We start from the raw sequence: 16611 nt of genomic DNA on the forward strand, positions 1-16611 counted from the left end.
CTGGCAGCTGCCTGCCAAAGGAGAGAACGAAGCAGTGGAAAGAGCCTGAGCCAGCCCAGCCCTGAAGTGAGGGCGGGAGAGGCACCAGTGGGTGCCCGTGTGAAGCTGGCAGCTGCACAATAAAGGAGAGAGCACGGAGAGAGCAAGGAGAGAGCACAGAACAGGGGAAAGAGCCTGACCAGCCGCCCGTGAGCAAGAGTGTCAGCGCCAGCGAGAGCGCCGTTGGTTCGACCCACACACACACCAACAAGCACCAGCTGGGAACCAAGACAAGAGTGAGGAGCGGCGACCAGCAGACGAGCAGCACGCGCTATCTGACGGAAACATCGCGCACCGCCGCGCCAACTCAACCAGCAGTGGAGAAAACTGCAACGCCAAGAGGAAGAGTGTTGGCGCAGGGAAGAGCGCCGTGTGTTTAATACACACACACACGCCGTCCCAGCGGCCCTGCTTTTCAGCATAAGAAACGCTGTACCGCATAAGCCGCCAAGTCAACAAGTGGGAAAGAAGACACACGCACACAACACGCATATCGGGACTAATAATATCGTTCCAAAAAGTTATCTTTGTGTTTCAAGAAGTGTTGCCATTCCAAGGTGGTGCGTTAAAATATCAGCTGATCATGAAAAGGATTGCTGCCCGTCGGAGTAACATGAATACGATTGTTTATAAGTATTTTAATCATTCGTTTTCGTTAATTGCATAATCTTGCCAATGAATAAATTGATAACTATTCTTGCTTTAGGAACATGTTCCTTCATTACTGTTTGTATGAATATTGTTACATTCATTTTTAAGGACTTTTCCTATCGCAGTATATGCTCGCGTTACTCTGAGGAATAATCGATTGTTCTGTTACCCAGTTTAACAAACGTAATCATCGAGGGTTAAATGTACGGATCAATGAGGAGAACATCTCCAGAAGTAGTGTTGACAATTCCAAGCACAAGAGTTTGCATATTAGAGTGTTATGTTTTTGGTTAGAAATTAAAATTTCTTAACCCAGAAGTGTCTGAGTGGTGCCTTCCTAAGTTCATGCATATTAATCTTAATTATGAGAACTGTATCCTGCGGTGAGATTTGAATTTGGAGACCTGACATAAAAACACTAAGACATAATCAGTAAATATTAAAGCGAGAATCATTGTATTATCCCGATTGATAATACAACCCTAGACAACAAACCGAGCTTAATCAGCATACTTACATCACACTTGTACAACTTCATACAATTTATTGTATTATCCCGATTGATATGACCCTAGACAACGAGGCAGAGACTAATTATCATAACTACATTCATTAGCATAACTTCGGATAATTACGCATTTTTCCATTTTAATTTTATTTTCATTATCTTTAACAAAAAATACAATACCCGACATATACAACATACTTCCCACTAGTCTGTTATAATTACAGCAGTACATACTGACTGTAGTGGTACCTGCTATCACCACAACAGTGTATACCAACTGTGGTACCTGCTTTCCCTACAGCAGCGCATACCGCCTGTGGTGGTACCTGCTTTCACTACAGCAGTGCATACGGACTGTGGTGGTACCTGCTATGACTACAGCAGCGCATAGAGACTTTGGTGGAACCTGCTTTCACTACAGCAGCGCATACTGTGGTGGTACCTGCTTTCACTACAGCAGCGCATACTGTGGTGGTACCTCCTATGATTACACCAGTGCATATGGACAGTGGAGGTACCAGCTATGATTACAGCAGCTCACACTGACTGTGGTGGTCCCAGCTATGATTACAGCAGTGCATACTGTAGTGGGACCTGCTTTTACTGCAGCAGTGCATACTGTGGTGGTACCTGCTATGATTACAGCAGTGCATATTGACTGTGGTGGTACCTGCTATGATTACAGCAGTGCATACTTCTAGATTTGAAGCTTTCGTGACTGCAAGGATTCATACTCTTAGGTTGTTTTGGTAAAGTCACGTAGGTAAAAAAAAATTAATAAAAGTAAAATAAAACAAATTCAAAAATTCACGACGTTTCGGAAGCAACACAAGCCTCCGTCTTCAGGTGGAACCGTCACAGCCATGACAGCTGTATCAAGTAAATGAGAGATCACAAGAAATACTACCCCGTATATATAATGGTTGAGGGGGGAAGGGCCAGGAACGGCACACTTTTTATTAATATGGTAAGGTGAGGCTTAAGACCAAGAGTAGACTGCATAACAAAGTGTCACGTTGATAAAAGACTAATAGTTCACTGCTTTAGCCCACCGGTGTGTTGAAGCGTGAAACCACAACAATTACCATTTCAGAGTACAACGTTTCGCTGATGCTGGATGCAATTACCAGCAAAAAGTCGAACTCAAAAATTGTCTGTCCGTCTGTGTACGCTCGCTTGCGAGGGATTTGCCGGGAGGCACGTCCCGTGCCCCGCGATGGGAATAGGCATGTCAGTTTTTTTATCCGTCACCTTTAAAGTGGTTTAATGATCGATTTAGTGTTATTCAACTTTATTTATTTATTTCATCTGTGTATATATGTAAGGTTATTAAGAAATATATTTTTCACCCGGGCAACGCCGGGTACTTCTGCTAGTTTATATATAAGATAGTGAATGCTTGGAAGCTTATTGGCTCTCACTCCTGGTTATAGATCTACCCAACTCACAGGTCCACAAATACTGGCTGCTCATACTCTGTAGGTTAAACCTCGGAACTGAGTGTTCAACTTGACATTCATTAAAGATTGAATTTAGGTGCCTGTGTTGCGATCGAAACGTCGTGGGTTTTTTGCTTTAATTTAATTTCTATCTATGTGACTTTACCGAAAGAACCAAAGCATATGAATTCCTGCAGTTACGAAAGTTTTAAGTCAAAATTAATGAAAGGCCTGACAAAGGTGGATCTATTGGAAGTTTATTGTCTCAAGCTTACACATCGACAGGGTCTCCATTTGACTTTGTATTGTCTAAGAAGTCCATCCACACCTCCACTTCCACAAACTTTGGGAAGTTGCCTCGCTCTGCTTCAGAGTCAGAAATATCCTCCTGCTTCACGTTGCCTCCATCGATGTGAAGGTCTGATTTTGGAGTTGAATCTTCATCTTCACATTTTACCTTCATTTCTTCGCTCTTCACTGTAATTTCTTCACATTTCACCTTCGCCTCTTCATATTTCACCTTGATACCTTTCAAAGTGTCCAAGCTGGGATTATATTCTGCTTCTTGTTTCATGAGGGATGGGCTCATTGCAGCATTTTGACTTTCACAAGCAGATTTCAGACTCCACTCTTTGTGGATCTTCTGATGCCTGTCTGTTCTTTGGTGTGTTATAAGATGTGCTGACTGTGTAAACGACTTCCCACACACAGTGCACTTGAATGGTTTCTCTCCTATGTGCGTTCTCTGGTGTGTTTTAAGAGTAGATGAATCTGAAAATGCCTTCCCACACACACTGCACTTGAAGGGTTTATCTCCAGTGTGTGTTCTCTGGTGTGTTATAAGATGTGGTGACTGTGCAAACGCCTTCCCACACACAGTGCACTTGAATGGTTTTTCTCCTGTGTGTGTTCTCTGGTGTGTTTTAAGAGTAGATGAATCTGAAAATGCCTTCCCACACACACTGCACTTGAACGGTTTCTCTCCTGTGTGTGTTCTCTTGTGTTTTTTAAGATGTGATGGCTCTGCAAATGCCTTCCCACACAGAGTGCACTTGAAGGGTTTCTTTCCCGTGTGTGTTCTTTGGTGGCTCTGAAGAACTGATGACCGTGCAAATGTCTTCTCACACACAGTGCACTTGAAGGGTTTCTCTCCCGTGTGTATTCTCTGGTGGCTCTGAAGAACTGATGACCCTGCAAACGACTTCCCACACACAGTGCACTTGAATGGTTTCTCTCCTGTGTGTGTTCTCTTGTGTGTTTTAAGAGTAGATGAATATAAAAATGCCTTCCCACACACACAGCACTTGAAGGGTTTCTCTCCTGTGTGAATTCTCTGGTGTTGTGTCAAGTTTCCAGTATGATCTGTGCTGTTTGCATACTGGTCGCATTGTTGCCTTTTTGTAGCGAGCTGCGCTGAATGCCTTTGCTCCATCAGACCAATTCTGCAGAGGAAGCATCAGAAAAACGTCAGCTGCAGACATAAAAAAAATTCAAACCATCTATGTCAGTATTGAGGCACAGAGGAATGTACATATACACAGTCACACATGACTTACACGTCTATAATTATTCATATATTCATGATATAGTGAAAAAGATTCCCCAATTCATCACACGGGCTGTTAAGGCACACACTGATAAGGGAAATCTTAATTTGAAGCTTTTGTGACTGCAGGAATCCATACTCTTTGGTTCTTTCGGTAAAGTCACATAGATAGAAAATGTATAGATCACAACGTTTCGATCGCAACACAAGCAACCGTCATCAGGTGAAATAAACACAGCAGGAGAACTGCTGACGTAGGAGAAAGAGCTGCTGCTGCAACAAGAGGTTATATAAGCTTTTGGTCGGCCCAACCCAAGGGTAAGTGAGCGGAGCTAGAGAAGGAATTTGTACGTAAATGTAAGAGATTAACATGTCAATGTGAAAGCTTATATAACCTCTTCTTGCAGCAGCAGCTTTCTCCTATGTCAGGAGTTCTCCTGCTGTGTTTGTTTCACCTGATGCCGGTTGCTTGTGTTGCGATCGAAACGTCGTGATCTATTAATTTTCTATCTACGTGACTTTACAGATAAGGGAAATGGTCATAAATATGCCTGGAAGCCCTAGTATCTTCAAATTTAATGTTAACCCAAAACTCCAAGCACACAATTTCGGCTGTCTGGCTACAAAAATTATATTTAGAAAAGCTAAATTCAGCTAACATAGCAAAGGGTGTTGAAAGTAATACTATTTGTCTTATGCAGAAATTAATGTTCAATCGCAACTTAGAGGTGTGAAGAAGCCAGGCTCAGATTTCTTTTAACACTCAGATGAACAGATCTAATTTTAGCTGCCTATGTGCTATGTATATTTCAAAGGAAAAAAAATAAACGACTGTTTTGATTTAAACTCCGTGTTCAATATAGTTAATATACTTTACAGAAAATACAAACTTTACACTGTCACACACTGGCATGGTAAAAAGGTGGTGGTGTCCAGAACCATGCCTGGCCACCTTAATCTGCTCAGTATTAATGCTTCCTCACTAGTCCATGTAATTAACTTATCAATCATGTTTGCTGCAGCCGATAATCAAACTCTAATTGTTGAGTTCATAATGCAGTGAAATAACTGCCCCACCGCTCCCCACATAGATACATTCTTACATACACATACATTTCACATGGATCATTAACAGATTATATAAATAAAATATCCACCATTCATCACGAATTGTAAGTAACCTTATCACAGTACTCATGCCATGATAGGTGAAATTTAAGGCCATGTAAAATGTAGATCACTTGTCAGAAGGTCATGAGAATGGTTCAGGTGACAAGGAATGACTGACAGATGCACCAGCTGTGCTCCTCATGGTTTTGCTGGGTTTTAGGAACCCAGCGTTCCACCCATTCATGCGAGCATCGCGGTTTCGACCTCATCGTTGTTGCAGAGCAAATATCTCCAACTGTCCTGCAACATACCTCACGGGCCTCCTCCACATATGCCAATCTTGACACTCCTGGTACCAGTCAATGGCAGGTCCGATCACCTCCACATCCTCCAATCTCTTCTCCAGCTAATGCCATGCCTGTTTAGCCCCTAATATCTAGACTAATAGATTCTGCTTGAGCAAGCAGTGTCTTGGAATTCAGGATTCATGACCAAACCAATGCTGCCTTCCCTGCCAAAGAGACTCATGATTACATTCTATATCGTTATCTTAAGGATATGTAAGCTTCTAATACAATATAGTCTGAATTTCGATTTAAAGCTTTCGTGACTGCAGGAATTCATCTTCTTGGTTCTTTCGGTAAAGTCACGTAGTAGGGAAGTAATAAAATAATAAAAATATTACGTTTTATTTTTATTATTTTATTACTTCCCTACTACGTGACTTTACCGAAAGAACCAAGAAGACAATATAGTCTGGTTGAATAGAGGATGAATCATAGGCAGGCCAGCCTTCATTGTATAAGCCAGTACAAACGGTCATTTAAATAAGTTCATATTCTGCATCCAGAAAGGAGTAATATCTGTGGCCAAGAAGAATCGAAGCTTTGTTCATTCCTTCCTTTCTAAATCCGCTTGTCCTGGTGAGGATCGCGGTGGCAGCACGTTGAGTATGACAGCCCACGCTTCCCTTTCCCTGGCGATAAACTGGAGCTCATCCTGGGGAATTCCCAAATGTTCCCAGGCCAGCCGAGCGACATAGTCCTGCTAGCGTGTCCTGGACCAGCCCCGGGGTCTTCGCCCAGTGGGATGTGTCTGGCAGAATTCCAGGGGGAGTCTATTGGGGGGCATCCTTATGTAATAAAAGACTTGACCACGATCTCTGGCTCAGTGTCCTTTATTCGGTCCGTACTGCGTTCCCACACGGCTGTCTCTCTTATTCTCTCTGTGCTGGTTCCGATGTCACTCCAGTCCACATCAGCAGCCCCGCTGCTGTTCTTGTCGCTCTTGCAGCCCCACAGCCGCTCCGCTGCTGTACTCTCACACAGCTCCCTTGGCTGTTCCTGCTGCAGCTCTGACAGCCTCGTGCTGTCTCGCCTTCTCGTCGCTCCTGCGACTCTTGGCAGCCACCCCGCTGCCTCTCACACACAGCCTTACTGCCTATCTCTATCTGCAGCTTTACACCTCCCAGTAGCTCCCTACTGTTCCCAGGGTTGGCTCCCGCTTCTGACGGTGCCCCCTCGGCTCGTACGCCCGCGTGGCCCCACACCTTTCCATTCACACCCCGACTGCCTTCTCCTTCCGGTTTACCCGCTTAAGGACCCCCTACCTTTCACCCACGTCACCTGGCTCCGCCTCCTCGTGACGTCACATCCGGAAGGTCGCTTTCGCCCGCATTACACCACCCTCCCCCATAGAAAAAACCCAGCCGACCTCGGCTGAACAACACCAAAGCGTAATGCGGTGAACCGACCTTCCCCCTTAAAGGACACTAAGCATGCAATATAACAACAAGAACAACACACAAGTAACATCGACGAACGTACGAAAGCATGCGATAAATACGACGGCAAGAACAAGAACAATAACAACATACAATCAACGAAACGTAAGCGATTTGGAACGAGTGCGGGTCGCCGGCCCGTCCCGGACGGTCGGCGGCCCACTTGTAGAACGGGGACGCGATGGAACACGAGAAATGACAGGGGGTAATTCCCCTGCTGCGATTGGAAGTCCACCGACATCTCGTGTCCCTGACGAATCAGTCTTGGTCGTATTCTGCGAATGCGCCTGCAGCGGGGTCGGAAGGGTCGCCGGGCTTGAAGGTACCGCAGCCCTGGCAGGCGCCCTCCGAACAGGCCCACTCCTCCCCCGCGGTGTCACGGTCGGCCTGTCTGGAACAGGTACGACAGGCGCTCTAGCAAGATCAATGGACGCAGGCGGGGAAGAGTCAGAGTCAGCAGCAACAGACCCCGGCAAGGCAATATTGGGAGATGACGCATCACGTAGGGGAGCAACATATGGTTTCAACCGCGACGTATGAACAAACCAACGGCGAGAACCAAACTGAACGCGCGCCGACTGTGGATTGGGAACCTCAATGAGGCGCACAGGACCATGCCAAGGTTTGTGCAATTTAGGAGAGGTCCCCGGCCGCACCTGCGGGCAATGGAGCCAGGCCAGGTCTCCCACCTTCCAGGGGCACTCCCCCTCAGACCGCCGAGCATACCGCTCGTTCCGGGCCTGGGCTTTGGCCGTAGCCACGCGGGCGTTTTCCCGCGCCTCCGTAACCCGGCGAACCGTGTCCTGAATGTATTCAGGGAGTGGTTTACGAGGTCCCTTCACCCCAGTACCCAATTGCACATCCACCGGAGGCACGTTTTCCCGACCATACATAAGGTAAAACGGCGAATACCCTGTAGCCGCATGGGGCGTCATCCTGTACGCCGAAAGCACTCCGGGGATGTGCAGATCCCAATCCGATTGCTGTTCACTCACAGTATGGCAAAGCATGGCAGACAATGTCCTGTTCAGCCGCTCAACCATACCATCCGTCTGCGGATGGTATGGAGATGTCCGTATCTTCTTAGTCCCAAGGCCTGCGCACACTTCAGCCAATAATTTAGAAGAGAAATTTCGGCCCTGGTCCGTGAGGAGTCTCTCCGGCGCCCCCTTGTCCATAATGTACCCAAACAAAAAGGCGTCGGTGATGGCCGCGGCCGACTGATCGGACAACGGCCAGGCCATCGGCCAACGGGAGAGATACTCAACCCCTACCAGCAAATATTTATTTCCCCTCGCCGATGGTGGGAAGGGTCCCAATATGTCCAGTGCCACCAATTCATTGACTCGAGACACCTGAATCGACTGGAGAGGCGGCACGTAAGGATGTTTAGGCGGCTTACGCCGGGCGCATTCAGGGCACGCGCGCACGTGCCCTACGACATCTGTCGCCATGCCGTGCCAAAAATAATGACGTTGTAACGTCAACAAGGTCTTCTGCACCCCTAAATGCAATAGTGTGTCACAATGGAGAGTTCTAATCAACTCAAATCGCAAGGACGTTGGTACCACCACACGCCAGCTTTCCTGGAACCTTTCTTGCCACATAAGCAGACCATCTCGGAGAGCGGTTCGCGGCCCCACAGCCGAACTCGGACTCCCATTGTCCCTCATAGACCGCTTCCGCATGGACAACAACGACTCGTCCATCATCTGTTCCCGAATCCAGACAGACCGCGGCAGATTCAAAACCCCATCAGTCGGTCCCGGTTCCATCGGAGTATCCGACTTCCCGACGGCCAACGAAAGCGGCTGAGGGGGGTTCAGAATCGGCGAACACCTATGCGTCCCCGACGCACATTTACAAGGGGCGCGCCCTGGTAATCTGGAAAGTGCGTCAGCGTTCGCATGGCGCACTCCCTTCCGATGTTGAATTTGGAAGGAAAATTCCTGCAGCGTGTCCAACCAACGTGCCCACTGTCCCGATGGCTGGTCCATTTTAAGTGCATATTGCAAGGCCGCATGATCCGTACGCACAATAAAAGAACGACCGTAGAGGTACGGTCGAAATTGCCGTAGGAAAAAAACAACCGCCAAAAGTTCTCTACGAGTGACACAGTAGCGTGTTTCCGCAGGCGACAAGACTCGGCTACCATACGCCACGATGCGCTCTACGCCCCCTTTAGACTGTGATAATACCGCCCCAATACCTGTGTCACTCGCGTCCGTATCAAGAATGAAAGGGCGATCAAAATCGGGATAATCCAATGTCGGGGCCGTAGCCAATAGATCACGCAGACTCCGAAAGGCCGCCTCTTCCGGCTCTCCCCAAACAAATTTCCGTCCTTTACCCGTAAGGAGATGCAAGGGCCTCGCAATCGTCGCAAACCCCGGCACAAATCTTCGGTAATACGAGGCAAATCCCAAAAACCGCCGAACATCCCCCACAGAGGCCGGAGTCGGCCAATCCCGGACACACGCCGTCTTTTCCGGATCCGTGGACACCCCCTCTGCACTCACAATGTGCCCCAAATAACGGACGGACCGTTGCAGTAGGTGGCATTTCTTTGGTTTGAATTTCAAATTGGCAGAGCGCATCCTCGTGAACACTGTCTCCAGCCGCGTTAAATGTTCCTCAAATGTGCGGCTGAACACAATAATATCGTCCAAATATATAAGACACGTCTCCCACTGCAACCCCGTCAAAACGAGCTCCATCAATCTTTGAAATGTAGCAGGGGCCGCATTCAATCCCATCGGGAGGCAGTTGAATTGAAATAACCCCTGCGGCGTACGGAATGCGGTTTTCTCCCGTGAGGACTCGTCAAGGGGAAGCTGCCAAAATCCCGAAGAGAGGTCCAGTGTGGAAAAGAACTTAGCCCCCGACAATGCGTCAAGGGAGTCGTCCATACGCGGCAGGGGGTACGCATCTGCCACCGATATCTTATTCAATTTCCGGAAATCGACACAAAATCGCAAGTTGCCATCCTTTTTCTTAACCAAGACCACAGGAGCGCCCCATGGGCTGTTAGATGGCGATATAATGTCCGCAGCCAACATGTCTTCCACCGCCCCCCGAACGTGTTCTCGCTCCGCTGGACTCATCCGATGCGAATTTAACCGAATAGGGGCAGCGTCGCCCGTCTCAATGTGATGGGAAAGCAACGATGTGCGTCCCAAATCCAAATCGTCGGAGCTGAACACATCCGAATACGTCAGCAACAATTTACGCAGCGCATCACGTTGCCCCACGGACAGGGAAGAATTTTCGTCACATAAGGTAGCGATCCAACGATTATCCGAACCCCTTGGCTCGGAAACACCAGCGACCACTCCCCGGCGATGCGGACAATCGTGCGTCGCAAACGCCGTAGTGGCATGTGCCACAACCGTACCGGCCGGAACACGGATGTTTTCCACCCCCGCATTAAGCACCTGTAAAACCGGTAATTGATCCGGCCGGACGATGGTCTGTGCCCCAACTAACGCCAATCCCGTTGTTATCGTGGCGGATGGTGACAACAAGACCCCTAATGCTCCTAGCCGATTGGGCAGGGGCTTCCGATACCGCAAGGGTATAAGCATCTGTGAACCAGGTGGGATGTCCACAGATGCGACGGACAGCGCCTGCACCTGTACGGCCGAAGCAGGTCGCCCCCAGGGCGACGGCAGAAACGAGATTCGACGGCCCCCCGGCAATTCAATACAATTCTCATTGATTTTAATCAAAATGGGCATCTTAGCCAAAAAATCCGTGCCTAGTAAGCAAGGAACCGCCAAAGATCTCGATATTAACACAACGCCCGAAGCCGACACATCCCCTATAGATATCTTAGCATCCACCTGGCCCACGATACCCATACTACCCCCGTTCGCAGCGACGCAAGACCCATAAACCGGACGCACAGCCCCCGGCGGAATGCCCAACAGATGGAAAATGACATCCGATATAATAGTCGCAGACGCTCCCGAGTCGACCAAAATGCGCACGTCCACACCTTGTATGGACCCCGGTACAGTGGACGAACCCGTAGCGGCCGCGACAACTCTCCGTGCCAATTTGCGCCACTGCGTAACTGAATGACAAGGCCCCGTCGATGGCCTTTCTTTAACAACAACAATAGGATCGCGCAACACAGGTGGTGGGTGAGGTGTAAAGCCTTGCCGAGTGTCTGGTGCGTGCCGACATGCCTGTTTCGGAGGTTCCTTGGTCGGCTTGTCCGGTGTTGTGGGCTCCTGCTGCGGCGGACCCGGGAAGCGGGCCCAGCAATCTTTGGCGTAATGGCCCCTACGGCCGCAGCGGAAGCAATCGGCCTCGTTGCGCCGAAGCGCAGGTCTTGCATCCCGGCGGCCCCGTCCCGATGGCGTAGCGCGCGGCCCCGGCCTTCCGCGTCCCGACCATGGAGAGGAGGCAGCTGTCAGCTCCTGTGGACCCCGCTCATCCGGCACATAGATCGCCCTTGTGGGGTCCCACCCCATCGCGCCTCCTTCCTTAACGGGCCCACCCGTCCATGCCGCCACTTGCTTCCAGTGACGGAGATTAAACTGCGCATCCAGACACTTTGCTGCCGCCCGGGACGTGAGCTTCTCATGCCCACACACAGGCATGGGGATCCCCAGATCCCGAGACAGCTCCAGCATTTTTCCCAATATGAGAGGCTCGAGCAGATCCTGTGGCGTGTCAGGATATGCTGCCATGGCCAGCTCCAACACCGCACCCCTGAACGCCACGGGCGATTCTTCGGGTGCTCGTTGTCGTTGAGCGAATCGCCGATGCGCGTCGTCAGGTGGCTCATAGGCGTCGGCCATTTCCTCAAAAACTCCACATAAAGTCTTCTTCTTATCGGCCGTTATGGAACGGAAAAATCGAACAGATTCGTCGTCCAGTAGAGTCGGCAACACTTCCAAGGCCTCCGCATCGGTCCATCTTGCTGAACGAACCGCCGCCAAAAATCGGCAGGCGAAAGCGCTCCAATCGCCCCCGATAGAGAATTCCTTAACTGTAGTAAGGTGGCGACTCCGACTCCTCTTTACGCCGTCTTCCAATGATGGTTGTTCTGGAGGCAAATTCAAAATGGCGTCGGCCCGCGGCATGGCCAAGATGGCGGTTTGGCGCCGCGGAGCGCGCAAGATGGCGTCTTCTTGCCGCGTGGCCAATGGCGGCGGCAGGGCAGGCAACGTGGCGGCCCATGGAGCACCTTCTCGTTCCATCGTCGTCCTTGGCGTAACGAGGTGACATAGATGCGCCAGGACGTCCTTGAGTGTCTCCAGTTGTTCTGCCACCTGTTGCCATCTTTGCTCAGCGTCCGATGTTGTTGACGGACCCGCCATCGCGCCGACATCTTCCACGCCCGTCTCCGTGCTCGCCTCAGCAGGGCTCTCCTCCACCACCCCAGCAGAATCCGTGGTCGGAGGGAATTCGTCGTCGTCGGACGAAGAAGCCGATGCTGGCGCCGGGAGAATTTTCTTCCTTACTTGCTTAGACATGCCGTTTCACTTCTGACCCCAGTGTAATAAAAGACTTGACCACGATCTCTGGCTCAGTGTCCTTTATTCGGTCCGTACTGCGTTCCCACACGGCTGTCTCTCTTATTCTCTCTGTGCTGGTTCCGATGTCACTCCAGTCCACATCAGCAGCCCCGCTGCTGTTCTTGTCGCTCTTGCAGCCCCACAGCCGCTCCGCTGCTGTACTCTCACACAGCTCCCTTGGCTGTTCCTGCTGCAGCTCTGACAGCCTCGTGCTGTCTCGCCTTCTCGTCGCTCCTGCGACTCTTGGCAGCCACCCCGCTGCCTCTCACACACAGCCTTACTGCCTATCTCTATCTGCAGCTTTACACCTCCCAGTAGCTCCCTACTGTTCCCAGGGTTGGCTCCCGCTTCTGACGGTGCCCCCTCGGCTCGTACGCCCGCGTGGCCCCACACCTTTCCATTCACACCCCGACTGCCTTCTCCTTCTGGTTTACCCGCTTAAGGACCCCCTACCTTTCACCCACGTCACCTGGCTCCGCCTCCTCGTGACGTCACATCCGGAAGGTCGCTTTCGCCCGCATTACACTTACATAAATAATATTTTGATATCATCCCTAGAGCCAGACCCAGGGGTTGTGTTCGCCAACAAGCGCCTCGTGGCCGGGTGACCCACGTAACCCAGTTGGGCCCAGCTCGAAATGGCTGCGTGTTGCCATCCTGTGTGCCGACCATCCGCAAGACGAAGGGTGAAAGGCGGGTGCAATGCAAGTATGGCAGGGAGAGGGATGGTCTCAGATGGACTAGACCTTGGCGATGGACACTCACAGCTTTGTATGGAGCAAAAGCCTAGGCAGCTTCCACACAGTGTTATACAGTCTAATGAAAGAATGCTGGTCGACTAATTTGAATTGAGACTGGCTACCAAACCAGAGCTGGTTGTGAACACATTAAGAAGGCATGAGAGCTCCTCCTCCACTTGTAGAACTGCATGATTATTCATGGAGAGTTGAACAGGTGCAGTGTTGTATGACATGAATTATCCAGGAACAGAACAAGATTCCCTAATAGCCATTACCAGATCATCAGAAGATGTAACATGGTTGATCAGCAGGGAACGATCCCTTAACTATAACCAGGCATCGATTAGCAAATCATTGTAACCGTAACGAATGCAATGTTTTTATATGACCATTTTTAGCAAACTACATAGTTATTTAATATGCTATGTAATGCACCGTATCTATATGCTAATTTGTCACAAGCCAAGTTGAACAGGAAATGGCTCTGACTCCAGGTCACGCAGCTTTGACGGGCCTGCCCAAAATAATAAAAACCCTCAACGAATGTGAGCAGAGACAGAGACATCGAAAACAAGGAACAACCCAAAGCTCCAAGCCTCTTTATGATACTATAGGCCTTAATCACATTAAGAAAGCAGACCTAGTTTCTGCTGAAAATCCGTACTCATCTGCTGTAGTCGATCAACAGAAAATACAACTGCTCCTTGATTATCGCGGAGGTTACGTTCTTGGAAAGTGCCGCGTAAAAGCTAAAAGTGCGATATTCAATACTTAAGCCTAACCTACGTAATTGCATTAAAGCCCTGGGCATTTTCACTACTTCTGGTTTGCCACACACGCAAAGACATTTTGACATTTCATATACTACAATTCCACACACTCATCATAGCATAAGTGTCTGCACTGCCCTGCTATATTTGTTCTCATATTTACTACGTTATCATTCCCGATTATCAGGCCTGTGTTTTTGCCACCAATTTCACCCACTTCCTTACTGCCCTCTGCACGTGCATGGCTCACCTCTAACACACACTGCAATATTTATATTTAAAAATGTACTATTCTAAAATATCGACATCTACGTACCAACACTACCGACCTCCTCCTACACGTAATATAAGCTATACAACAGCTACGACTAAATACATCACGTCTACATCGCCTGGTAAAGAATAAAAAGCACGCATATACACTCACATTAAAATAATTATATACAGTGAGGGAAAAAAGTATTTGATCCCCTGCTGATTTTGTACGTTTGCCCACTGAGAAAGAAATGATCAGTCTATAATTTTAATGGTCGGTTTATTTGAACAGTGAGTGGCAGAATAACAACAAAATCCAGAAAAACGTATGTCAAAAATATTATGAATTGATTGGCATTTTAATGAGGAAAATAAGTATTTAACCCCTCTGCAAAACATGATTTAGTACTTGGTGGCAAAACCCTTGTTGGCAATCACAGAGGTCAGACGTTTCTTGTAGTTGGCCACCAGGTTTGCACACATCTCAGGAGGGATTTTGTCCCAGTCCACTTTGCAGATCTTCTCCAAGTCATTAAGGTTTCGAGGCTGACGTTTGGCAACTCGAACCTTCAGCTCCCTCCACAGATTTTCTATGGGATTAAGGTCTGGAGACTGGCTAGGCCACTCCAGGACCTTAATGTGCTTCTTCTTGAGCCACTCCTTTGTTGCCTTGGCCGTGTGTTTTGGGTCATTGTCATGTTGGAATACCCATCCACGACCCATTTTCAATGCCCTGGCTGAGGGAAGGAGGTTCTCACCCAAGATTTGACGGTACATGGCCCCATCCATCATCCCTTTGATGCGGTGAAGTTGTCCTGTCCCCTTGGCAGAAAAACACCCTCAAAGCATAATGTTTCCACCTCCACGTTTGACGGTGGGGATGGTGTTCTTGGGGTCATAGGCAGCATTCATCCTACTCCAAACACGGCGAGTTGAGTTGATGCCAAAGAGCTCCATTTAAGTCTCATCTGACCACAACACTTTCACCCAGTTGTCCTCTGAATCATTCAGATGTTCATTGGCAAACTTCAAACGGGCATGTATATGTGCTTTCTTGAGCAGGGGGACCTTGTGGGCGCTGCATGACTTCAGTCCTTCACGGCGTAGTGTGTTACCAACTGTTTTCTTGGTGACTATGGTCCCAGCTCCCTTGAGATCATTGACAAGATCCTCCCAAGTAGTTCTGGGCTGATTCCTCACCGTTCTCATGATCATTGCAAATCCACGAGGTGAGATCTTGCATGGAGCCCCAGGCCGAGAGAGATTGACAGTTCTTTTGTGTTTCTTCCATTTGCGAATAATCGCACCAACTGTTGTCACCTTCTCACCAAGCTGCTTGGTGATGGTCTTGTAGCCCATTCCAGCCTTGTGTAGGTCTACAATCTTGTCCCTGACATCCTTGAACAGCTCTTTGGTCTTGGCCATGGTGGAGAGTTTGGAATCTGATTGATTGATTACTTCTGTGAACAAGTGTCTTTTATACAGGTAACAAGCTGAGATTAGGAGCACTCCATTTAAGAGTGTGCTCACCATTCTGGCGAATTGCCCGATGATGCTGGATGCAATTACCAGCGAAACGTCGTACTCAAATTGTAAATGTTGTGGCTTCAACACACCGGTGGGCTAAAGCAGTGAACTATTTGTCTTTTGTCAACGTGACACATTTTTACTGATTGGCCATGTCGGGTGGTGGAGGGTTACGACACATTTATAAATAACGCGATCTAAACCCAAAAACGTTGATTATGAACAGCACAAATGGCTGCTACCACAGCTAATCAAACTCCAGTCCACCAACAAGCAAGGCAGCTTGCAAACAGCACTACAATGGCTGCAACCAGGTGCCTACCCTGCAGTCAAAAGGAAAAGTTTTATTTTTCATACATTCCTCACTTAATTTAAACTTCTGATCCATTAGTTGCCATTGGTTCCATGTCTACGTCTTGCCATGCAATGACATGGAAAGGAGACCCTCCAGGGCTATGCTGCAACAGTACCATGGTTCAGCTGCCTACAAATAATGACCATCCCGAGACTATTCATGTATTGATACCTGCGAACACTACACCTATGCAAGCCATTTCCGAAACCACAATAGAAGATAGAACTCATGCTTCCAAATTACATGTTTTGGCACCAACCAACTCATCCAAACATCTGGGTACATACCCATATTTAAAGTGCAGGGCCAGGTACATAATCGCATTGGCAGTCTGCTGCCACTACCTAATGACCTACCTAC

Source organism: Lampetra fluviatilis, chromosome 78 (assembly GCF_964198595.1).
Source record: "Lampetra fluviatilis chromosome 78, kcLamFluv1.1, whole genome shotgun sequence".
Lineage (NCBI taxonomy): Eukaryota > Metazoa > Chordata > Hyperoartia > Petromyzontiformes > Petromyzontidae > Lampetra > Lampetra fluviatilis.